The sequence below is a fragment of the Lissotriton vulgaris genome, chromosome 11 (assembly GCF_964263255.1).
Source record: "Lissotriton vulgaris chromosome 11, aLisVul1.2, whole genome shotgun sequence".
Lineage (NCBI taxonomy): Eukaryota > Metazoa > Chordata > Amphibia > Caudata > Salamandridae > Lissotriton > Lissotriton vulgaris.
In genome coordinates this window covers 623,878,241-623,905,676 of record NC_141699.1, presented here as the reverse complement: position 1 = coordinate 623,905,676, position 27,436 = coordinate 623,878,241, and the positions used below count along the sequence as shown (strand labels likewise).

The 27,436-nt window shown below is 45.5% G+C and overlaps 1 pseudogene; it reads left to right on the top strand.

Annotated features, from left to right (window-relative positions):
* Nucleotides 1-3,050: 3,050 nt before the first annotated feature.
* Nucleotides 3,051-27,436, top strand: part of LOC147683249 (uncharacterized) — a 49,610-nt pseudogene continuing 25,224 nt past the window's right edge.

Sequence of the window (27,436 nt, the reverse complement as noted above, 5' to 3'; positions counted from 1 at the left end):
ACGGCGGCCTTCCAGCAGACAATATGGACAACAAAGCAGGCAAATGCCCTTCAACCTGTCACGGCGCAGCCACTATTAACTGGCGGCCAGGCAAAAATGTGGAAGGACGCAGACCCTGCCAATCAATCAAACTATACACAATCTCAGGACAGGAAAATAATGCTGTATCCCGACTATGTTTCGCAGGGGAAGTGGGAAATCCTCAATCGTAGTAACCTCCTAACACTCTGCGCAAACATCCGAGGGCTGGATGGGACAAAAATTACAGATATTGAGTCCATTTCTTTCCTGCCGCCAGATTCGGAGGAGAAAAACGAAACCACAGAGTTAACTTTTATCAATCGGACATGGCCGAGGCATTGAAAAATCACCATACACTACTGGAACGCTGGAGTATAAAAATAAAGTCCAAGCCCGTGCAAAAATACCCTATGTTCTTAAAAAATCACCCTCCGCAACCTCAGTCGGAAAACCTGGAACAGTTAGCTGGAGGGCATCCATCCCTGAATACCTCCTCTACTCACGTGTCAAAAGTGGGGTGCATCCTTCAGGGGTCCAAAGGCAGCATAAACACAGGTCTAATTAATGGAACCCCAATCAAGATAACAACTTACTTGAGTCAAGGTATACGTTTATGCGTAACAAAGGGGCGCGCGAGCAAAGACTGGTCTTGGTTGCCGTTAGCATTAAACCCCAGCTCCTAACAGGTATTGCCCTGAAGACACAGATCAATTTTATCACCATGTGATTAACGAGCAACCAAAGTTCTTAAACAAAAACTTGACCTCGAATAGCTTAAAAATCATGACCTGGAATGTGGCAGGACTTAAAAAGCTGTTCCAAAACGAATCCGCGGTGAAATTTATGGATGCGGCTGACTTAATCTGCATACAAGAAACCTGGCTGACTCATCCCCTTTCATTAAGAGGATATGCAGAATATGGTAAGCCAGCAAAAAAGATTAATATCTTTGGAAGACCATCAGGGGGGACATGCGTCTATATAAAGCATTCGCTGAAACTGGAATTTACGGAAATAAACAATCTTCCAGACACCCTTCAGGCAGGCATTCTGAAAGGCCGCCACTCGATAAACGGAACTTTTCAATTCTACTAATTAATATCTATCATAATCCGCACGGACCCATAGCCAACTCATCCATGCTAACAAACCATTTAGAGTCTTTATTGCTCCAATTTCCGTCACAAGAATGCATTATCCTTGGAGACTTTAATATCCACAACATAGGGGCGCTAACCAGACAAAGTCATCAGTCCGGGGCCACCATTGCACTGAACGACCTATTAAAATCTTACAAACTGGCGACAGTGCACTCAGTTCATCTAAAGAATAGCCCGGGATCCATCGTTGGTCCTACGTATAACAACCAAACGACGATTGACTATATCATCTTAAGCGACAAATTGCAAGCCCTAAAGTCAAATTTCTCAGTCCACCCGCGCAGCGACAGCGACCATGCCACCCTAACCATCACGCTAAACTTAACAGTGAACACTCGCCACAGGCTAGAATGCTTGGGATCAACTGATGGCCAAGAATTGATAAAGCTGCCCAGAATAATCAAATGGGGGCAGACTGCAACCACCACATTCAATAACTGGGTAAACTCATGGATAGGTTGGCCACCGAGCGAACAGAAGAAGGGCGCAATTGCAACATGGAACGGTATCACCGGGACCCTGGCGGCGACACTTCGTGGGGATTCAGATAGAACAACTCAATGGCACCCTCCAACTGCATACGGGTATAATGAAACAATTAAAACAAGTGCTAAACAACTGAACAAGAAACGAAAAGCATTCCGTAAACTTGGCACAAGTCTAAATAAAAAACAATTACAAGAAGCCACAAAAAGCCACTCTAAGAAGGTGTGGGCAGCAAAACGAGATCACTGCGAAGCACAATGGCTGAACATTTTTGACCTGCTGATCCCCGGGAAATCACAAGAGTTTTGGAGTTACCTAAGCAACTCAGAATAGGTATAAACCACAGAGAAAATTCCTTTGAGGCATCCATCTGGGTTGCCCATGTAAAAGCACTTTATCCGAAGATGGACCGGACAATCAGCAAAATGATGCACCAATAGCAGGCGACGAGCTAGACTCCATTACCAAAAAAATGGCTCCGCCGAGAAAACTGCTAGTGGCTAAAATCCTAAAAAACATCAGACAAAACGACGCTCCGGGCCCTAATGGGCTCCCAGGTCACCTATTTAAAGCGAACGTTGAATTTTGGTCCGAAAACCTGACCTACCTGTACGCCGAATGCTGGCTTCTGGGAGACGTGCCAGATTCATGGAGAGGCTCACTCTTACATCCAATCCACAAGAAAGGCCCCAAAACAGATCCATCAAACTACCGTATGATCGCCCTCCTGGACATCGAGGCAAAAGCCTACGCTAGTGCCATTCTGAGGGATCTTGCAGATTGAACGAGCGAAGAAAGCCTTCTCCCGTTCTGCCAAACCGGATTTAGACCTGGATCCGCCACAGTAGATAACATTACTGCACTTTCCTTTCTGGCTTACCAAGCGCGGTCGCGCAAAAGTCTCCCCCTATTCGCTTGCTTTATTGACTATTCGGCAGCGTTCGACAAGTTAGATCGCACTATTTTGTGGAGAAAACCAGCTCAATGGAACATCAACCCATCCCTGCTAAGAGCGATCCAGTCTTTGTACCCAAAAACGTGGGTGAGAATCAAACTCTCGAGGGACTCTGCATCCGCAAAGATTGACACAGACCGAGGACTAAAACAAGGGTGCGTTTTGGCCCCTCTGTTGTTCAACCTATATACAGCGGATACGGCTAGAGCCTTGACTGGGGCAGCCTTAGCAACTCCAAAGATCGGAGGTACCAAAATCCAATTCATGCAATATGCAGACAACTTGGTACTCCTGGACCATACTAAAATTGGGCTACAAAAGGCGCTGACGGCACTCGCAGTATACAACAACAAAAATAGGCTGGTAGCAAACGCCTCCAAGTCAAAAGTAATCATCTTCGGTCATTATCCAAAGAATAAATCTGTAAAATGGAGGCTTGCCATCTCTCCCTGGAAGCAACACAACGATACACCTACTTGGGCATTTGCTGTCAAGAGTTGGGGCTTTCAAGTGCCCACTTAAAGAAAATCCAAGGCAAAGGTAAAACCATCACCTATGCCCTCTGCAAATTACAAGCCTCTCTGTATAGCCCATCTACAACGGCCATCCAAAGAGTACTCAAGGCTAAGTTAATGCCGGCCCTCAATTACGCTCAACAAGTGTTCCCGGGTAAATTCAACAAAGCCTTAGAAAAAATCCAGTGCCGAGCTTATAAGAGACTGTTCCACTTACCAAGGTGCAACAGAAACACCCTTGTCCGCTTGGAGTTCACGCTCAACCAGCAAAATCTGGAAGAGATGGCCTGCCTAAGTAAATACTACTTCCTTACAACAGCGGCACCCGAGAACAGTCTTAAGGCAGTTTTGAAATACATCTTCATGGAACCTGGGAATCCTTGGTCGGCCACCCTCAATGTGGCAAAGGGCCTTCTCAATCTAGCCATTGAGTCCTGGAACCCCAAACACGTCAATTACACCGCCATTAAAAGCGCAATTAGAAAAAAAAAGTACGCGTGCGCTCGCAGGAATTGGATCTGGAGTCACTGGCAAAAAGAGATTTTCATGAGTCCCTATGTTTGCCGCATATCGTGTACAATCCCAAACACCATCTCAAACAGGCCGTTGGTCGCGCAGCTCTTCACAAGATTTTAGCCTACAGACTACACCCCTTGCCCCTAAGAGAACTATATGCCTTCAAACAGGCTGGATTAGGGGCCCAGGAATGCAGGCTCTGCAGGTACAAACGAGAGTCATTGGCCCACCTTCTATTCTGCTGCCCGGCACTGCGCACAGCTCGTTGCCCTTATCTTAGGCCCATCCTAAGAGAAGTGGGGTCACGCACCGTAAAGGAGGCAATTCATCAATTATATACATTAACTACGGTAAAACAGATGGCCTCTTTTGGAAAGTACACTCAACAGACACGGTCCAAGTTGATGGCCATTCAGGGCTCATACGAATAGAGACTTTGCAGATGCACGTCGGACTGTCTTATCATGATCTTTCTCACCGCATCCAGCAGCGCCCAGGGACCTTCACACAGACTTGCTTGCTGATACTCCCCCGATTTTAACTTTTGTAATTTTGTATCTTGGTTTTAATGTAATGGTTTTGAGTAACCAAACAATAAAGTATTCATTCATTCATTCATTCATTTATTCATTTTTAGCATTGGCTTGGAGAAAAGGAAGAATTTTCTTGATCATTCTAAGCATGAAAAAACAAAGAGGAGACAGTGGCAGTAATTTGATTTCCAAAATTCAGCTAGTTGTCAGTTTGAAAACCTAGGTTCTTGACCCTAATCACTATGGTAGGTGGCCTAATTCCTCTGGAGAGGATTCCAAACTGCACCACCTCAGCTTTTTCTGAATTCAGCATCAAACAGTGCTTGATCATCCATGAACTGATAGCACGTATACAGTCATGGAAGCAGATGCAAATGTTCACCTCATTGTTAAAAGCTGGCACAACCATGTGTGTGTCGTTAACATAGGAGGTAAGAGAGAAGCCAAAGATTTTGATCAGAGTGCCAACTCTGTCACATTTACATTAAATAATGTTGGGCTAAGCGAGGATCCCTGTGGGACCCCGCAAGGCAGAGAAAAGGGGGAAGATTCAAATTGTTCAAGGGCAACGGATTGCACTCTGTCTGATAGGAACAAGGTTAGTAACGCCCAGGCTTTATCCTTGATTCCGAGATCTCCTAGCTACTTGATCAGCAGCTTATGGTCCACCGTATCAAATGCTGCCAATATGACAAGGAGAATAAGGGCTGCAGTACCACCAGAGTGAAACATAGCCCTTATTTCTCCTGTGGCTTTAATCAAGGCAGTCTCTGTGCTATGCTCAGGTTGGAACCCAAATTATGTAGGGTCCAACCAGCAATTGGTTTTAATAAACTGGGCAAGTTGTGTGATCATTACTTTCTCAACAATTTTTGCAGGGAGTGAACAACAGGATATAGGGCGATATTTATTAGGATCAGCCGTATTTAGAATGGGTGTCTTTATAAGAGGGAGAAGAACGTTTTTTTTATAAGAGAGGGAAAAACTCCTGTTAGAAACATTGAGTTAAAAATAGCAGTGAGATTTGTTCCTATTAGATCGGAAGAAGCTTTAACACAGAGGGAGGACATGGATCTAAAGGAGATCCAGACTAACCTGTTAAAATCATTTTGTCTACCTGATATGCAGTGACTAGGAGGAATTCCTTGAAGGAAGTATTGACAGAAGTGGCTTGAGAGGCTATATCAACAATGCCGGAGTTGTTTGAGGCCTCAAACTTGGAATATATTTGGTGTACTTTATCCCTGAAGAAGGGAGCTAGTGTGCCATAGAGGGTTTGACTGCAATTAGCTACTTTGCTGCTTGATATAGTGGTTAATTTAGTTACTACTTGAAAAAGCTCTATAATGGACTTTTTTGCTAGCTCTATTTCTTTAGAAAAGCAGTTACTTTTTTCTTTTGTCAGTGGGTAATTGTACTTTGACAGCACCGGTTTATAAGAGCGCTTCTTAAGTTATCATACTGAGAATGCCAGTGTCTTTCCTGTCTCCTACAGTAACGTTTTTCTGTCTCCAACTCATTTGGCATTAGCTTTCCTCTGTTGGACCCTCTTCTGGCTCCTCTTTTTTTAAACGTATGTTCTACAGCCCGCCTGCCTCAGGGCGGTCAGCCAATGTATATCAGAAGGTCTGTTTAGGGCAGTCCCTCAAACATAGTTTTCTTGTTCAGTACTGCCAGGAAAAGTCTTGCAATCCGAATAGGAAACAATAGAACTGAAACCCACGTGTTGGCTGTTATCTCCCATAATATTGGGGGCATTTATTTCTAAAAGAAAATGTTTGTTCTGAAACCCCAAAACAACATTATGCTTGCTTGACAAACTGTTCTGCCACACCTGAGGATGATCACAAGGCAATGGGACCCCGAGCAGGCGAGTGGGGATGTCCCCACTCGCCTGCTCGGGGGCTCACCAGCCTTGCCATCTCCATGCCGGCTGGTGAGCCATCTTCACAGATGTAAATGACCCTGGAAGTGAGTAAAAAGAAGTACATATATGACAGCTGTGCTCATCTTATGTCTTAGTGAATCTGTAACCTGGTATCAATTTACAAGTTCCAGGAACAAAGACTTTCAGATAATACAAAAGTAATCTAATTATTGGGTCCTAATATTAAGACATAACCAACAAAACCTGTGTCAAAAAGAAACTAATGCCTCCTTTAAAGGTGGACTGTAATTGGACAAAAAAGTGGATGATTGAATTAAGTCTGCCTTCCCCACCTCATGTATGATTAAGGGAAGGCAATTTTCTGTTGGTAGACACTGCCATTAAAAATACCTTTTCAGTGGAGATGACTGCCTAAAATGGCTCTGAAGAATCTCCCAAACAAGTAGAAGTCCTGTGACTTAATTTCCACTGAGGGCCTATCTGTTTGAGACTGCTATGTAAACTATAGCATTCTCAGACTGAAACAATTTTAAAAATATCCTCTCAGCCTGGGCGACAACGCCCCTGCACATGGGGGCATTTGAAATAAGGGTTCTGAGAATGGTCCCCTACTTTGCCTTTTCTCAGGAATACCATAAGTGAAGATGGATCCACATGTCATAGCCCACCACCGTGTGAATCAGTTTGAACCAAGTATCTGGGATCTGTTGTATCAGAAATAAAGTCTGCTAAAATGATGTGGTAGTCTGACTGCTGTAATCAAGAAAGCATGTATATGTGATAGCCTGGCAATTCTTATTTGAAGCCCTAAATCCATTCATCAATGTAATGCTTAGTGCACAGTATCACCCACTGACCAAAATACTAATGCATTGAATAAGCCTAAACAATGTGCATTCATGTAAAAATCATGAAGCAGGATTGAGAATTTTTAAAATATCATATATTGAGCAACGACAAACAGAGATACAAAAAAGTAATGTAGAACCTAAAGTTTTTTTTCTGTAACTTCAAAAAGGAAGATAGAAACACGACACTAAGATCTTTCTAGATCAAGGAAGATATATAGCATAATAAAAAGGTTGCTACATTACTTCTAATCTGATTAAGCACCAAAATTACTCAGATGATAACAGCGCTCTTTAATGAAGCACAGAATGAGAAAGATAAGGTGATTACGTTTTTAGTAGGCTTGAATCAATTGCTTTGATTTGCATTCTTACATGAAAAACTGTAAATGATCACTGGCAACTATTTTGATTCTGATTGTATTTTTTAGAAATGTAAATGTTTATGTCTCTTTTAATATAGTTGACTAGTGACTAGCAGCCTTGAAAACACATCTTCAGAGTTCTGTGATTTCTCACAATACATTGTGTTTCGATATATGGAAGAACATAATTTTTTTTAGGTGAAATTAGATCTTATTCAGAATTCTCTCCGCTTTCCTATTCTCTAATTTAACTAGTACATTGAAGAAATGATTTCCAACCAAAACATTGGAGGGACTACTGAACGTTTTTGAGTGAGGTTCCACACAATAAGATAACAACTAATATTTTCTCAAGATCAGTTTGTTAAATGTTGAATATTGTCAGAAAGTTGCAGCATGAGTAACCATGGGTGGGGTTCTGATTTCACCTGTCCTTGCTTGTAATGTAAACCCATTGAATTACTTGATAGTACATACAATAGAGTATTGTGATTTTAAAGCTATGTGTAGGTCACACATAACTTGCTACCAGAGACATGCATTTTTATGATAAAAGTTGATGCATTTGACTTTTATTAAACAACAATGATTAACTCTAATGGCCTCTTTGTCCCATAAAATAAAAATCTGATCTTCTCCACAATGTTATTCAAGCGCCTAGAACCTTCGGTGATCCTTTTCACTGTATACATTGTTAAAATGAATAACTGAATAAATAAAGCTAATAATATAGATAAGACCTAAGCACATAATTATTATGTTATGTATGATACATACAGAATGTGAAAATCATTGTTAGAATAACAATCAAAATGTTGAAGAGCAGAATATTAGGCTCAAATACAGCATTTGATACACTAATAGAAATTTCATAAAGCAAAAAAGCATGCTTTCAGTGCTAGGAAACCTCTGGCGAGGCAGCTGCACTCTCTACAAATGACGATTGATTGATTGATGCTATAATGATCAAATAATTAAGCTTTACACACATTCTCATTTTTACTGACAATCATCTTTCTTTGAGATAAGTATATTGCTTACTCCCAAAAAGTGAACATGAGCATCATTCACAAGGCATATATTAGTGCATGTCCTGGTCAGCCAACCGTTAATAAAAAAAAGTACAAACTCAGCAGATATCAAAATACATCTAATCACGTTGATGTGTGTGAAGAATTCTCCGCAAAACCATTGACAGATTGCTTTGTGAATGCTCACAACCTCATAAAATATAATACCATAATGTGACCAAGGCACTTCGTCAATCAGGTCCTCTAAAAATGCTTCATGCTCATACTGCACTAGTTATGAATTAACTTTTTTGTGCAAAATGTTTTGTTATGCATGAAAAGAAACCATCTGCAGCAACATATATTTGCCTGTGGTGATCTCATATGCCTCCAAATGCTCCCATTGCATTTTTGTTTTTGGATGACTTGGTTTCTTGGAATATGTGTACACTGAGTTCTCTCACTTGGCAGCCGTTCCACCTCCTTGGGACAGAGGTTCTCTATGTAGGATCTGTGGTTTATATATATATGTTCACTAACAAACAACAGAAGTTACAGGGATGTTATACTTAGGTTCAGATGTTACACACACAAAACCATAGAAATACAGCAGAAATAGTTATCTCAAGTAACTATGAACTACGGTAACTATAACTTGCGCTCTCCTGATGCCTTGCCTTTGGTGTTTTAGTAAATTTCTAAGGATTTTCAATGCTATTTCTTAACTATACCGTCACTGTAACCTTTGTTGTTTTCAGTGAATTTCAGGAGTTTTTTAGAGTAAAGTAATATTTAATTACCATACATTAATCCAACCACCAACTTACATGGCCCTTGGTAGTGCAGGGTGGAGGAGAGGCCCTGCAGCCAATGCCCCATGCACCCAACCCTGTGCTGCACATGGCCGTTGGATCTGTGCGGCAGGGGGTTGCACACAAGGCCTGCCATGAGACTAGGAACTGTGGTCAATCTGCCCCAAGGCAGTAACCCTTTTGGCCCCACTGGATCCATTCCCTGCAGCCTGGTGCATTTTGTGGTGGAGGGGGCGTGTGTCGTCCTCCTTTACTCAATTGTGATGTGGGTACCCCATCCACCATAGCCTGGTATATTATTTTAAGGGGAAGTGCATGGCCCCCCTATGTGGGCCATTTTTTAAAGATGGTAAATCATCCCTGTGACTCACCACTATATTTACAGCAGAAGGAGGCAAACAGTCATCCTCCCTGGGTCGGTTTTGGGCCCAGGAACCCCATCTCTTGGGGCCCGACCATATTCCAAAGGGGAGAGGGGCATGTGCCCCCCTCCCTGGGTTATTTTTTGCCTCAGGGACCCCATCCCCCAGGGCCTGGCTGCTACCATAGTGACCTGACCTGACCTGGTCAGAGCCGGTCGCTCCTCCCATCACGTGGCCCACCCGAGGGTCCCGGTATCTGCCGCCACTGCCGCTGCCAGTTCGTCCTCTGTGCCTCTGATAAGTATTGTGCCGTAATTGTTGTTTAGCATCGTCCTCTGTGCCCCTGATATTATTGTGCCGTATCTGTTTTGCCTGTCCTCTGTGCCCCTGATATTATCATGCCGTATCTGTTTTTCCTGTCTGCTGTGCCCCTGCTCGCTCCTGTGCCTCCACCGCCGACCCACCCCGCTCCCTGCCGCTGCTCCCCCGCGGCCCCACCCCCGCTCCCTCCAGCATCACCTCTCCCCTCCCCACTCGCCACCCTGCTCCCGCCTCCCAGCTGCTCCTCCCTCCCACTGAACTCAAAAGGTGGTGTCCGCGAGGCAGGTAGCTGTGACCTGACCTGACCTGGTCAGAGCCGGTCGCTCCTCCCGCCGCATGGCCCTTCCCCGAGGGTCCCGGTTTCCGCCACCACTGCTGCTGCCAGTTTGTCCTCTGTGCCCCTGATAAGTATTGTGCCGTAATTGTTGTTTAGCATCGTCCTCTGTGCCCCTGATATTATTGTGCCGTACCTGTTTTGCCTGTCCTCTGTGCCCCTGATATTATCGTGCCGTATCTGTTTTGCCTGTCCTCTGTGCCCCTGACATTATTGTGCCGTATCTGTTATGCCTGTCCTCTGCGCCCCTGATTTTATTGTGCCGTATCTGTCCTCTGCTGTGCCCCTGCTCGCTCCTGTGCCTCCACCGCCGCCCCACCCCGCTCCCTGCCGCTGCTCCCCCGCGGCCCCACCCCCGCTCCCTCCAGCATCACCGCTCCCCTCCCCACTCGCCACCCCGCTCCCGCCTCCCAGCTGCTCCTCCCTCGCTCTGCCCCCTCCACTCCCCACTTATGGCAGAGTCCGCGCATGCACGCAGCATTCACGTGCAGCGGGCGCTCCAATGGTGCGCCGAAGGCGCGCCAAAGGCAAGCCCGTCTACGCCTGTCCGCGCCTGGACCGCGCCCAGCGCCATACCCCCTGGCCCTCGCAGATGCCATCCCACCCACGGACGTACGCCGCCGCCACCCTCAGCGCACTCAACACCGGACGCCTCCCCGGCTGCCACCAAGCCACCCCAGGACGCACCCACGGACCCTTCACCTGCCACTCCTGCAAGATCGCCTGCGTCCGGACCTGCAACCCACCCGCACCTGCCAAGCCAAGCACCAACAGCAACCACCTGAAGTGCATCCTGCTCAACACCCGCTCTGTCCACAGACACGCCATGGAACTATGGAACCTGCTCGACACCACATCTCCGGACGTCACCTTCCTCACGAAGACCTGGATGAATACCTCCTCAGCACCCGACATCGCCATAGCCATCCCGGACGGATACAAGATCACCCGGAGAGACCGCGTCAACCAGACTGGAGGAGGCATCGCCATCGTCCACAAGAACACCATCCGCATCACGACCAACTTCGAAGACACCCACACAGCCGCTGAACATCTCAACTTCCAGATACACACCGACCCCAAGACAACACTCAGAGGAATCCTATTTCTACAGACCCTCAGGACCCCGCACACAATTCAGCGAAGACATCGCAGACTTCATCAGCCCACAAACACTCCCCTCCGCTGACTACATCCTCCTAGGGGACCTCAACTTCCACCTGGAGAACAACAACGACAACAACACCACCACCCTTCTGGACAACCTCGCCAACCTCGGACTCAAGCAACTGGTAAACACCCCCACCCACTACGCCGGACACACACTTGACCCAATCTTCTCCTCCAGCAAGCACATCTCCTTCAGCCATTCCACCGGACTCCACTGGACAGACCACAGCTGCGTCCACTTCAGCTTCAGAAAGACCACTACTCACCACATCCCGCAACAGGCTCCCCGCAGGAACTGGAACAAGATCACCACCGACCAGCTCACCACATCACTGAATCAGAACCCTCCCGCCAGATCAACTTCCCCCACCCAAGCAGCCCTCAACCTCGCACAGTGGATCACCAACTGCGCCGACGACCTCGCACCCCTGAAAACCCATCCCAGCAGGCCCGGAAGCAAGAAAGCCCCCGTGGTTCAACGAGGAACTCAAGAACTCCAAGAAGAACTGCCGCACCCTTGAGAATGCCTGGCGAAAGAACCCGACCACAGACAACATGGCCGCCCTCAAGCACGCCACCCGCAAACACCACCAGCTGATCCACACCACCAAGAAGACAGCATTCAAGGAACGACTAGACAACAACGCACACAACCCCAGCGCCGGAAACAACATCACTCCCTCACAAGATCTCTGCGACTCACTCGCCACGTTCTTCCACAGCAAGATCGCAGACATACACAACAACTTCGGCGAACAGACCGGCACCCCACCACAGAACCGACACCCCCCACCACCACCCTCCTCGACTGGACCCCGGCCAGCACTGAAGACACCATCCGCACGATGAACACCATCCACTCCGGATCACCAACCGACCCATGCATCCACCACGTCTTCAAGAATGCCGCCTCCGTCATTGCGCCTCGACTCCGGGACATCATCAACTGCTCCTTCAACACCGCCACCTTCCCGGAGAGCTGGAAACACGCCGAACTCAGCGCCCTCCTGAAGAAACCATCAGCAGACCCCACCGACCTCAAGAACTACCGCCCCATCTCGCTCCTTCCGTTTCCTGCCAAAGTCATCGAGAAGACCGTCAGCAGACAGCTGGCCGCCTTCCTCGAGATGAACGGATCCCTCGACCACTCACAGTCTGGCTTCCGAGCCAATCACAGCACCGAGACCGCCCTCATCGCAGCCACCGACAACATCCGAACCCTGCTCGACAACGGGGAAACAGCGGCCCTCATCCTCCTGGACCTCTCCGCAGCGTTCGATACTGTCTTCCACCGCACCCTAGTACAACGCCTCAGCAACGTCGGAATCCAAGAGAAGGCACTGCAGTGGATCATTTCGTTCCTCACCGGAAGGACCCAGCGAGTCCTCCTCCCCCCATACAGATAAGAGGCCACCAAAGTCATCTGCGGTGTACCACAAGGATCATCACTCAGCCCCACCCTCTTCAACGTGTACATGAGCCCGCTCGCAGCCATCGCACGCCAACACAACCTCAACATCATCTCCTACGCCGACGACACCCAGCTGATCCTCTCCCTCACCAACGACCCCGCCACCACCAGAACCAGCCTGCACGAAGGGATGAAAGAAGTAGCAGAGTGGATGAAGAACAGCAGCTTGCAACTGAACTCAGACAAGACGGAAGTCCTCATCTTTGGACCATCACCATCTGCCTGGGACAACTCCTGGTGGCCCCCGGCTCTAGGCAGTGCAGCCAAACCAACGGACCACGCACCCATCCTAGGCTTCATCCTGGACTCCTCCCTGTCGATGACCAGACAAGTGAACGCCGTCTTGCCTTCATGTTTCAACATCCTACGCATGCTCAGAAAGACCTTCCGTTGGATCCCCACCGAAACCAGGAAGACGGTCACCCAGGCACTTGTCACCAGCCGATTGCTACGGAATCACCCTCTACACCGGAACCACAGCCAAACTGCAGAAAAGACTCTAACGCATCCAGAACGCCTCCGCACAACTCATCCTGGACATCCCCCGCCACAGCCACATCTCCCGACACCTGAAAGACCTGCACTGGCTCCCCGTCAGCAAAAGAATCACGTTCCGCCTCCTCACCCACGCACACAAAGCCCTCCACGACCTAGGCCCCGGGTACCTCAACAACCGCCTGGCCTTCTACACTCCCACCCGCCAACTTCGATTGACAAGCCACGCCCTCGCCGCCGTTCCATGCATCCGAAGAGCCACCATGGTAGGAAGATCCTTCTCCTACCTGGCAGCCAAGACCTGGAATTCCCTCCCAATCCACCTCCGTCTTACCCAAGACCACCTCTCCTTCAGGAAGCCAGGAGAGGTGGTCGAGCAGTAGCGGACCCCCCCCCCCCCAAAGCGCCTTGAGGCCCCCCGGGTGAGTAAGGCGCTATACAAATTTCTTGATTGATTGATTGATTGATATTAAAGAGGGCACGCAGTAAATCTACCTGTGCTGATTTTAACCCCTTTCCCTAGGGTCTGGCCAACAAAGGGTAGGTGCCCTGGTGCCTACCTAAGCACCCACTGTATTATGTTTGGAGGGCACTGGGGAGCTCCTGCAGCCCCAGCCAGCTCCCCATTTCCAGCAGGAGCAGGCTTTGCTTCCGCCTGCAGGGAGCAGCTACAAGTGCATCTGTTTCCCTGCCAGCTTCACTGTGAGCAGGGAAACAGATGACAATTTCGCTACCTGCCAGAAGAAGCATTTTTCATGTGTTTGCTCCCACTTAGGGGGGAGCTTTGAAAATGCTTCTGCCAAGCAAGAGAAAACACAGGATTCCCTGTCCACGCCAGTGTGGGCAGGGAAACCGCTATGTCTGTGGGCTTCCCGGGACACAGCCTGAGCCAGCCCTGGGCTCTATTACTGGCTCAGGGAGGGCAGCTACTAGCTATGCAGTCACCAGTAGGTAGTTATAGTTAGGACCTAGTTTCCATAGGAAAATGATTTTTGTTTTGCTAATAACTTTAGCGATGTTTGATAAATCCTCATTACATTTTCAAATGTAGTTTGGCACTCACTTTAGCTACTGTCTAGATAGTGTTTGGGTGATTCATAAAGTGAAAGCCAAGAAAAAAATTTGGGTGTCAAAATGTTTTTTCCCTATGCATTTCCCCATAGGGATTTTAGACACAACTGCAGCCTGAACCGCTGAACAGATTAACACCAAATTTGGCAAAAAAATAGATCATGCACTAGAAAGAGTGTTTTTTATAATTTTGTGTAAATCTGTTCAGTAGTTTTGGCATTATTAAAGAAAAAAGATGTATGTATATCTAGAGACTCGTACTCAAGGTTGATCTGCAAATCCACCTACCAACAGCAATGCCATTAATGGCTGACCACAACCTCAGAGAAAAGTTGTAGCCACCATTTTGGGAATCAATCCTGGGGGAATAAAGTATAAATAAGATATAAGGGGTTAGTATAGCAGTATCTTAACCCCTTGGGACTCATGGAGGGGTCCGTGAGGAACCCCTAATGGTTAAGCGATTGTCAATTTTGATGGATTTCTTGTGTGTAATGATCCACAGATCCACCGGGGGGCTCAGCGCAGCCACCGTATGAATCTGCAGCAGATCCGCAGTTCCATACTCCAAGTAAATAAACACATACGCCCACTCACTGGCCCATTCACACACTCTCTCACACACCCACATAACCACACACACTCAGTCACACATACATACACCCACTCACACACCCATCCAATCACTCACATACCCATACAGTCACTGTTACATCCACTCACAGTCCCTGAGAACCACTCACACACATACTCACAGACCTATACAGGCACTCACAGACCCAATCTACACAGTCACACGCAAAACCCTATATGCCTTTTGCACATCTACCCACAGACCTGCACAACCACTTACACACCCATACAGCAAAACTACTTACCTACCCACTCACATACCTATACAGCCACTCACACAACTCTCAGAGACCCACAGAGCCACCAACATGCCCACATAAGTATACATCCACCTATACAGCCACACAACCACCCACATGCTCACTCACACATAAATACAACGGCTCACACACCCACTCAGAGACAAAGAAAAAACGCATGGCTCAGTCGTCTCCAGAGCAGGCCACACGTCTATGGCTGCCACGTCCTAATCAGCATGTCAGACTCGGCAATGCAGCTCCTCCAGGAGCCCGCAGCAGCATAGGCCTGTTTGGAGTATTCTTAGATGGGCTCAGAGCCTCCTGGATTTTGGCGGATTATTTGTGCGGCCTGCAGAGCTCACTCAGAGGGCAGCCATCTTGCCGCCAGTAAGACCATGCCCCAACAAATCAACTTTAATGTGTATTCAATAATTATTCTATTTAAACATACTATTTTAAATGATAAATAATAATATGTACCCAATGATAAAAAGAAATTCCAAGCCTCACTAACTTTATTTCTATTCAATATGTATTTATTGTAAGTCTGAAGGAATAATATCGCTGAGAGACTGGAGTCATAAGTGAGTGCTGTTTATTATTGGTCATCCACTCTCAGAAACACTGAATAGCCAACATTCTAACTTGAGCTCCTGGGCATACTAACTGGTGAGGGGAAGGAGGAAGATACCAAGGGAGAAAAAAAGGAAAGGTAATTACAACAGTATTCAATTTTTAAAAGAAATTAGGGGGCATATTTATGAGGGCTTTGCACATGCTTGCACAACGCAATGTGGCATGTGCAAACATCTCAGACATGTTTGTAGCCGCACAAAGCTACTTTGCATGACTTTGAATGGCTTCACAAATATGGAGAAAAGCAAAGCAGCGCTAATCACTGCACTGCCGTACTGTGCCCAAGGGAGTCATTTCATGAGCATTGCGGTGGGTATTCCCATGAAATTCCCACTGTTTTTGACACATTCTCAGATTTACAAGACCGAGTGTTCCTAGTTAGATAGGGTTGAAACCTTTCCTTTTATGGAGACCCCTTTTTAGACTCTACTTTCAGAGAGTCTTTTCTTTAATCATTCTAAACCCCATTCCTTGCTCCTCGTTGCTGAAAGCTATTACTGACGATGATTTTAAGCTCCTTTGGCTTGACTCTTCTTGATCAATGCTACTGCAATGATCATTCCTCTATCGTGGATATGTTTTAAAGGTTTCTACTGCAACTGTAAGGGTATCTCGGCTTAGATTCCATCTATGATCCAAAAATCTTGCTCTTTTCTATAAGGAATTCTTCATGGGTTCTCTATTTGGGTAGGTAAAGCTGCTTTAGCTAGTTTACTGACAATTCTCCTTCATGGAACACTCAGATTCATTTATGCTGTCAGTAATCAATCCTTTTCTCAATATTTCTGTAGATTTGGACTAATTTAAATAAAGATGATAACACTATACTAATTCCTAAATGATAAATAAAGGTATTGAAACTTTTTCAAGTTATCATCATCATCATATAGAAAATTTGAAAATTGGACATATATATATATATATATATATATATAAAAGACCCGTTTTTGTCCTAGCTCCATTCGCAACACAGTGGCAAAGGCTCATCTGACCTGTCAAGTGCCACTGAATTTTGAGGCTCAAAGCTGTAAGTTGGGATGTCTACATTAAAACCTGATTTTTGCCAATCCTTGGGCACTAACAATAGTGTTAAGTGAGAAAAAAGACGAAGGGCTTAATTAGAAGTCTGGCAGTCCATGGACCACTAGACTCATGGGGGCTACGCTGTGGTGGTCTCCCAACCACCCTATTACAATTAGTGAGGTCAGACAGCCATCGCTCCGCCTCAGCCAACAAGGAACTGCCGTTCCCTGGCACTCATGTGACGATATACATACAGTAATATGCTTTGTGGAACTGTCGCGGTCCCACCAACCATATCACAAGTTTGCTCTCTGCCAAAGAAACCATGGCAGAGAGGAAGCCTCACGCCATGTGGATGCACACAGGGGGTCACAAAATGTGCTCTGCTGCATGCATGCACCCCAGTTCCTGCATGGCATGGACTTTACGGTTAATGTCGTACAGGAACTGTTTGCCACGTTTACATTGCGGTGCCCATTTTCTGAGTTACCGCTGTGGGAATGACAAAAAAATGCCCACCAGTCACGAGAAATACTCATAATCTCGCGGGCAGCCTCATCACGGGTTTGGCAGTGCAGCGACGGGGAAGACTCCGCACCGCACCGCCATTTTAGCATAATGCTTTGTCTTACACTTGTCTTCCTTAAGGGACGGTCTCAAGAAGTCCACCTCTCTGGCTTTTCTGCCCCTCTTCGCCCGGTTTCTTGTGGGGTTCCCCAAGGTTCTTCCCTTTCCCCTCTTCTCTTTAATCTTTATATCCACCCTCTTATCTCGTCTCTTCTCGATATGGGGGTCTCTGTGTACAATTACGCAGATGACCTCCAGCTCGTCTTTGATCTTTCTTCTTCTTCTGATTCCCTTCCTAAGTTTTGCTCTACCTTGATATTCATATCTGAGCGGATGAGTTTCAATCATTTGAAACTCAATCCGGACAAGACGGAGCTGGTTTTGACGGGCGGCTCCTCCAATCCCTGGTCCTCCACTTTTTGGCCCCTCACCTTTGGTCCTCCCCCTGTACCTGTCGCTTCTGTCCGCACCTTGGGCATTAGGGTCAGTCAGGATCTTTCTATGCATGCACAAATCAGTTCTGTCGTTTCTTCTTGCTTTCTGTTTCTTCGTCTTATTCGAAAAATTTCCCGTTTATTTTCTTTTGATGCCCTTAAAATTATTATTATGGCCCTTATCACTTCCCGCCTTGATTATGGAAATGGCCTGTACGTGGGCATTCCAGCCTATGAAACACGTCGCCTACAGGCAATCCAGAATCAGGCTGCCGGTCTCATTCTTCATCTTCCTAAAACCTTTCACATCACTCCGGCACTTAAGTCCCTTCACTGGCTCCCTGTCCTCCAGAGATCCCTCTTCAAATTGGGCTGCTTAGTTTTCCGGCTCAGGCCCGTTCTGCCCCTTTGTTTATCAGTTCCCTTATTTCTTCTCACGCCCCTACCCGCACTCTTCGCTCCTCCACTCTCTCTCTTCTTCATGTCCCCCGCTTTCTCAAGTCCAGAACAGGCGGTACCAGATTTTCTGTTTTGGCCCCCCGTTTCTGGAATTGCCCCTTCCCCTGTCTATACGCTCTATCCCCATCTATTCCCATTTCCGTAAAGCCTTAAAAACCTTCTTGTTCTCTCAGGCGTTCTCCTGTTAAATCCCATGGGCCTCCTCTGTGACTTGTAGTCTAAGTCCCCAGCGCCAGGAAGCCGCTTGGCCACAGTGCGCTTTATTAAATATTTTTTTTCTTTTCATTACAGAAATACAACACACTTGAAAAGCTCCAACCTTCCCATTAAAAATTATTTTTGCATTTTTTCATATGTGAATTAGACAAATCATACTGTGTGTATTAGCGCATTATTTTGAGATTCAAATTGTGCAAATTGCGTAGGCCAGGGTCCCCAGCTTCCAGTTGTGATTCAGTGGGAGGCCTCAGAATCAAAAGTTAAGAACTGCTGATTTAGTAGTTAAGCTAAATGAGGTATCTGACATATCTAAGGTTTACATAATACCACTGATTAAGTTATTTTTTCAACTGTTAGGAAAGCTTCAATGAGCTTCAACTGGCAGAATTTAGTGTATTAAAGCATGGTTCCAATATGTATGTGTGTGTGGGGGGGAAGTTGACATGAGCTAAAGCTTTCTAAAGGCAAGACCGAAAAAACAAGATGCGCAGCTTTAGACCTTTTGTTTCACACAATTTAATTTGTTGCTTCTTTATTAATCAGCATGGACTTTGTAAAGTATTTAGGTTACTCATTTTTTCAGAGGTTTGCTTATTGTGACCCACAGATTCTGGGGTTCATATAGCTAGGGTTCATATAGCTGTGCTGTGACAATTAGGGTTGTTTACAAGTCTCATATCCTCCCACAGCGCCCATTGTTGACCAGGGCCAAAGCTGGCCTAGCCTTGCTGAGCATACTGACCTTCATTTTGTTCCGTGCCCCGATCTCATTCACAGAGGTTAACTGATGCTTAAGATCAGTGGGGGATACACAACATGTGAGAAGTTGTAAGGTAAATCCCTTACATGATGTACAGGATCAGGGCGATGTGGTGAAATAGTGTGCTTCCATGTGGCTGAATTGGTGTTCTATTATCTGGTGCTTTTTTTGACATTTGAAGCAACTTTCCTCTTGTGAGTACATAGGACCTATTTACTCGGGGTGGGCGGAATTTGCGTAGTCATGCTATGCAAAGCTCCGCGAAACGGTAACAAATCTCATCTCGAGCACGCAGAGTTCGCGAACAGTCGGAATTGCTTGTTCTGCCCGTTCGCAATGCTTTTTTCCTGTTCGCGAATGCTGTTTGCGTGCTAGGGGGAAATAACTTGCAAACAGGTATTTTGAAAGTGCAAACAAGCAAAAATTCAGCGAAGCCGCGGATCATGGAAATTTCGGCAATTCCCCGTTCTCCGCAGAACGCGAAATTACCCGAATTCTGCAAATTCCATGAGCAGAATGGAATTTACCACCCAAGCCTACTGATTACAATGCTGGAAGAACTTTCATCTGACCGGCACCTTGGCCGTAGCAGGGCCGCCGACTAGCTGTTGGAGGTCCCACTATTCCTAGTAGGATGTTGCCTCCTTCAAGGCGGTCGCAATCTGTATATTTTGTATTACGGCCTGTGCTCCGTGCTGCAGCACACACCACAGTCCAAAAAATTAACTTTTGAAACATCCCTGCACCATAGGTACCCCCCAGAACCAGGAGTGGACGACCAGTGGGAAGGGGGTCGCTTCCCCAAAATCACTTTCAGCTTGCCTTTTCATGGTGGGTGAACCGCCATGGAATGGCAGACGGAAAGGGACATTGTGATCCCTAGGTTGGTGTCTGAGAAGGTACCACCACTATTGTAGGGATTGCAGTCCCTTTGGCGGTCCAACTGGCTACTTGAGTCCGTTGGATGCATGGCGGACTGTCTCGCCACCAGCCCACCATCCGCCCACCATCTTAATGCTGCGTGTGGACCCATTGTGGTCATTGGTCGGATAGCACTTTTCCGTTTGGTGTTTTAGGTCCAGTACTCGCACAAGTTATGAGCTGTTCCCGTAATGGGGAAAGGTGTCAGGCAAAGACATTGCCCTGATGGTTGTATTTTTACCTGTAAGAAATGCGACTAAGGAAGGGGCAAGGGAATAATGCTTTTAATCCCATTTATAACCCTTATTACAGTTTGTTTTTCCCTTCTGCTCATCCTCCTAGGATCAATCTCATCCTTTTCCATGGCCAGTCTGTCTATAGTTGACCGTTGGATTAGTGCTTGCACGTTGCAAAAAACAGATGTGTGGGTGAATTGGCAGGTATTTATGGCCTCTTTGACAGGGGATGTGGCTTGTTGAATAGACCGTATGGTTGTCTGTTTCCCAAACATGACCCAAACGCTTGCTGTAAAGACTGTGAGGAGGAAGAGTCGGGCTCAGTATGATGACGATCACCAGCAAGTAAAAAAAGCATGAGTATTGTGCATTCTTCACTCTTCTTGGACATTCCAATTTTGCATTTCAGTGGAGACATTGTTCCTGCGGATCAGAGGGCCGTCACACTTCAAGGGCACCCCATTCAGTCTAACGCTTATAGATATTTGTTCGAGATAGGGGACACAGGGGCACCTCATCACATTATGTAGGCACCACCTTTTTGCAATATTCCACAAGTTCCACACCTTCATTGTCCTTTTCAGTGTGCTCAACCACTTATTGCCAATGTGCGTGTCGCACATTAATTGTCACAAATATACTTAAGCACACAATTGTGCCATGTTGCTGTGCTGCAGGGTGGAATGTAGAACCGAGTGTCAAGCAGACTCTTCATTGCGTACATTTAGTGAGCTTGCCCTCTGTGATGTTCGAAGAGCTTTTCTCTGTCATCTGTTTCACAAATTCACAAAATGATCACCAGTTGTTAGACTTATTGCAAGCAATCCTCCCATCACCTTTTGTGTGTTTGATGTACAGCCCCGAGTGCAATGATATGCCCAGACGTGGCTCCTGTGCTCACTGTGCCACTGGAATCAAGCTACACCTGACTGATAAGCCCCAATCAGAGCCTAAGTCATCTTGGTTGCTTGCGTCCCAGTTAAGGGAGGACCAGGCCTGGCAGAACGAGCTGGTCTGGTGCTATTGGATGAGGGTCAAGACTGATTTGCATATGACGGGTCCAAAATGAGCTGGCATGGTTGACAAAAGAACAATGGTTTGGAATATTACCCCAAGCGATTGTCAGTGGTAAGACTTATTGCAAGAATAATCCCCATCACCTTCTGTGCATTTAATCTAACTCTCAAAACCTTTCCCTTTTACCTTGATGCTTTCACTTCTATGCCATGAGAAATGGAAAATGTATCTAAAAAATTGACTAGCTGGAAACAAACACTTTGAGCTTTTTTTCCAAAAAGATGGCGCCTTTCAACAATGACTTATTAAATTAAGACTTGTCTGCATCAGTATATGTGATATTAAGGAAGAGAGATGAGGAAAAAATGGGCAATTTAGTAATCTGTGTTATTGTTCGTTGTTGACCCAAAATAAAACAATTGCAAACCAGTGAGGTTATCCCCACCCTCCCCCCGAGTACAGTGGAATATAAATTCTAAAACTAAATGGCAAAAAAACAATAACTTTATTTAAACATATTTTTCATCCTTAAACAAGAAACTGGTCCACATGCCAATGTCCATATGGGCAAATCTTCACAGATGTTCACCTAATGCCTCATATAAAAATCGCTGCTTCATAATCAGTGAGAACAAGAAAAGTCCTATGGTTGATTTAATGGGTTTAGGCAGCTGAGAAAATTAATTCTGTGTCAACGTACTAATATACGGAGTTGCCATCTAACATTAGACATTTTTTTTCCCCAAACGCTTGCGATGGATAATTATGTCGCACTGGTTTGCTACAGAACACACATTTTATTTTCCAGTTTTGCACATAAATAAGTGTATTTAATAATGTATAAGACGCAATCCATTAACATCTTATTTCCAGTGAACCGCCAATAGTGTACTTAAAAAGGGCATCTTGAGAAAAAAGCATATTCTTTGCATTCACATCTAGTGTGGAAATGAAACCGTTTATCCTTGAATCCCAAGGACAACATGTTAGGACAATGGCGTTGATTAATGGTAAAAACAGAACACTACCGCCCCTTTCTCAGGAGATTTTCGCTGAAAGCCTCAAGAGAAAAGACCTTTCAAACGAGAAAATAGCCTCGAATGGTTCACCCACAGCATAAACAAAGAAATCTACAAGATCTATAGAATATTTGAATTCATATTTTTTGTATAGCAGTTAATTTTTTAACATACAATGACAATCCTACCAGATATCATAAACGCGGCAAAGATGAATGTATGTGCCAGAACATAAGCTTCCGCAGGAAAAAGCAATTTATTAAAATAACTATATCAAATAGCTGATCTGTCGTGACCGGAAGCTTTTTCATTGTGGAGGGAGACAATATTGCTCGATACTGCTTGAGATCATCAGTGAACTGGTGCACAATGTTGTAAAGGTGTACACCCCCTATATCGCTTAAATTATATCACATTACAAAAATATGGTTTTCACTACTTACACCTAATTACCACACCACAAGGTAAGTCTAGTTAAATAGATGAATAGTGGTGAATATATTTACTTTCCTTGAGGATATACTGGTAGGCCAGCAGGTCAATGCAATATTGTTGTTATTTTGTTTATTCTGTTATGCAGATTTCCAAAGCGCACTATCCTGGAGCTGAGCAGGTGTGAGCCTAGTTAAATCTAAGATCTAGTGGGACAACTCGAAAAGCCAAGTGGTCAGCTTCGTGTGGAATTCAAGAAATGAGGAGGAAGGTCTTATGTGTAGCTTTGGGTCATTCCATGCTTTAGGAGCGATGTAGGATAAGGCTCAACCACGGCACTGGTTTTCCGTATATGTGGGCTGTGCACAAGTTGGAGTCCGGAGAAGCGGAGGTGTCAGGAAGGTTTGTGGAAGCAGATGGGATTGTTGAGGTATGGTGGGGCAGTGTTATGTAGTGCCTTGAAAGTGTGTGTGAGGAGTTTGAATTGTTCTTCATTGAGTATCGGGAGCCAGTGGAGCTCCTCAAATGTGGTGTGATACGAGTGCTACATTGGAAGTGGAGGAGTGATTAAAGCTCCTAGCTCCTGATGGTCAACTGCCTTCTTTCAAGTTTTTTGCTGATCGGAGCATAGAAGTTTTTCCTGTAGTCCAGCCAGCTTGTTATGAAGGCATGTGTGATTGTTCTTCAAGTCCTGATTGGGAGCCATTTGAAAATCTTCCTCTCCATATTCAAGATAGGTAAGTAGGAAGAAGTGACAGCGTTAACTTGGGTGGTCATGTCAAGTTTGCTGTTGATGATGACCCCAAGGTTCTTTGCATAGGTGGTGGTTATGGGTGTTGGTCCTAGCTCTGCTGGTTAACTGGAGTCCCATGGTGAGGGGCTCTTCACAAAGATTACAATTTAGAATTTGCCCATGTTCAGCTTTAGACAGTTGGGCTTCATCTAGTGGGCGGTTTCAGGCATGCAGGCCATGAACGTGACCCTGGTACTGGGCGTCTTGTGCATGAGAAAGAGAATGAACAGCATATTGTTGGCATAGGAGAGGACATTGCTGTTGTGAGACCAGATAACGCTGCTAGAGGGTAAATGTATGCTTTGAAGAGGGATGAACTTAGGGAGGATCCTTGCAAAACTCTGCAGATGTGGTTGCTAGTTACCCACCGGAGTTCAGACCTCTTTATAAGTACAAGCTATTTTACCATGTGAAAAATAGTTGAGAGGTCAACACTTGTGCAAGGCTGCTGTGTCATTGTCAAACCACACCACTTCACTTTCGAACTCGATTATCAAAATCATACCTGGTCTTTGCAATAAGATAATTTCTGTTTGCCAAATTCATCCGATTGAGCAATATAATGTTAGGTGCATGGTGCCAGGCAAACTGACTGGGTCCTTCCAGTCAGGAAGGAGCAGATCCATTGGAGTGTGTGTCCTTGGATTCCAATGTCATGTAGGCCATGATGAGGATTGGGTAGGATACAGTATCAAATGCGGCATAGAGTTCTAGGAGGATGAAGGCTGCCATGTCTCATCTATCCAAAGTTATGCTGTTGACATACATGGCAATGATGAGGGCAGTTTCTGTGCTGTGGTTGGGTGTGAAACCAGACTGAATTGTATTAAAGAGTTGGTGATCATTGATGTATTCGGTGCAGCATTTGATAGTGATTTTCTCACAAACCTTGATTGGTAATCGCAGCAGACATCAGACTGTAGTTGGCGAGCATGGTAGGGTGTGCAGTGGGGTTTTTCATCAATAGGAGTACCGGTGGGTGTTTCAAAGCATCTGGAAGGTCACAGAATAGGTGGAGGTATTCAAAATGGGTGTGAGCATGGTGATGAATGGTTACAGTCCTCTGGAGTAGGTGTTGTGGGGGGGAAGACATCTGATGGGGCCCTTGAGTGGATTTTATTCACGGTGGCGGTATTTCTTCTTGGGTGATGAAGGGCCATGTGGCTAGCAATGGTTCTTTGGATAAGATCAAGAAGTGTTTGGCAAGGTCTGTCTGGTCCTGTTGCCAGTTAAAGGTGCTGTAAGCAGTGTTGATTTTGTTGCTGAGGAATTGAGAGGGATTGTTGCAGTGGTCCTGTGAGGGGGTGATTGATTTGGAGGTGGTGTCGGGTGCGATGAAATTCTTCACAATGTCAAAGATATCTTTGCTTCTGTTGGTGCTGGCATCTATGCGGTCTGCCAGAGAAGCACATTTGGTAGTCCAGGTCAATTTGGTGGTAGCACTTCAGAGTGGATTTGAGCATGCTTCTATCTGTATTGTCCTGGCTCATTCTCCATTGGCGCTATTGTATTGTTGTGGTTGAAGGGGGGTCAAGGAGTCAGCACAAGAGATGATGTTGCTGTATTCGGTTCAATGGGTGTTGAGAGTGGTTTTCCAGTCCTGTGATGCTCATCAAGTTTTAATGGACTGATCTGACATTTATAAGTGTTCATTGACAGGGAGGGGGATGCTGGACTTGGTGAGGACGTTGTCTGTCTAGAAGACTGGTGTGTGCTAGTCGATTCTGATGTAGTAGTTGGTGAAAATAGGGTTCAGGAGGTGTCTGGCAACGTGGGTAGGTTTCTTTACTCGTTGGGTGAGGCCAGGCCTTCTGGGTCAATATATTCAACCTCAACTTAGAATCAAATCATGCAACTTTATAAATTCACATTTTTCTGAAATATGTTGGTCCAATATGCAAGAATTGCCAAATTCTTCAAAGGAGTTTTTAAAGATTTGCAACAATGGCTAACATCTTGTGAAATCATTTTTAACATTATATTGTTAAATCGGATTAATTTGGCAAATAGAAATAATCTTATTGCAAAGACCAGGTAGGATTTGATAAGACATTTCGAAAGTTAAGTGGTATGATTTGACAATGACTCAACAGTCCACAGCAGCCTTACACAAGTGTTGACCTCTCAACTGTTTTTCACATGGTGAAACAGCTTGTACTTATAAAGATGTATGTACTCCAAAGGGTATCCAGCCTTGTTTCGTTAATTATTGCCTTATATGATGACAAAGGAACTAGTTAGGATGCCTAAATCAAATCTAAGTCAAATATTGTGTGGATAAGGGGTGAAGAACTAAAGTATTTTAGCCAAACAAATATTTATTCTCAGGCATAACTGAGCAGGAAAAATATAGACCTCTAAATTGAGTGGGGAACAACAAAGTCTGATCAGACAATCGCTGAAGACTACATATGTTTTGGCCCTTCTTGAAAAGTATTATACACAGAACTATCAACAATGAAACAGAAACAAAACAAATGTAATGGTTTTCCAGTGATACATTAATGGGGGGAGGTAGGACATAGAGGTAGGGTTTTTGAAAGGCATGCATCATTATATTTTCTACAGGGATTCCAGTGGCTAAAAAGCTGTTTTGGTTGTTTATCTCTTCCATTGCCTGGCATCTTAGCAACTAAGGAGCTTAATTATGGAATGCTTGCGACCCCGGAGCATCACTTTTTTTGACGCTCCGGCAGCGCAAGCCTCGCAATCATACATATGAGGCAACGCAAAGCCACTCTGTATGGCTTTTTGTTACCTGATAGTTACGGAGTAAGACAAAGCAGCACAAGTCAGTCACTGCCTTGCCTTACTCCGCATCAAGGAGGCGTCCCATGGACGTTGCATTGCCTTTTCACAGGCATCATCCATGAATTTTGACACTACCCCAGATTTACTTAATTATGTAAACCTGGGGCAGCGCCAAAACCTTACGCCTCCCCAGAGCAGGCATAACGAGGAAAAATATGTTTATTTCCCCTTGTTTTTCCCTCTTTCCATGTGTGCTGCATTCCGCAGCACATATAGAAGGAGGGAAACGCCTTTTTCGATTGGTTTTGTGCCGGAAGTTCCACTCCCTGCACAAAAACAATCCTGCCTGAAATAGAGGCACCCTTGCACCATGATGCAGGGGTGACTGCATTGGCGCTAGGCAGCACATTGTGCACCGGCGCAGGGGGAAAGGACAGGAATGCACTATATTTCATAAATATGGTGCATTCCTGTCCTTTCACATTGGAATAAGGCAGTGCATCAAGAAGACTTGTGACGCTGCCCTACTCCAATTCCTTATGAATGAGGCCCTAATTTGTTAATAATTAGAGGGCAACCTGCTAATAAAATGCAACTTTGATGATAAAGGGATGATATGCAAAGTTTGCAGAGGGGCAAAATAAGTAACAAGAATAGACTCATGTTTGGTGCTTCATGAACCTGTCTCCGAAGTCTTTCTAGATAAATTGATAATGTTTAAAAGGTCAAGTCAACATATTTGTCCTCATCATTAATGCCCCGTCATTAATGCCAGAGTGGCATCAATCTCAATTGGATGGGGGGGGACATGTTCCAGAACTGGTTTGTGGGGGAGTTTCTCATTGTCCCTAGGACACACCTCAGGGATGTGCCAAGATCTCTGCACAAGGGAGGAAAGTTCTGCCAGATTAGTTTTGGGTAGCAAAAGGTACTGTGGTATAGTTTACAGTAAAGCACACAAGTA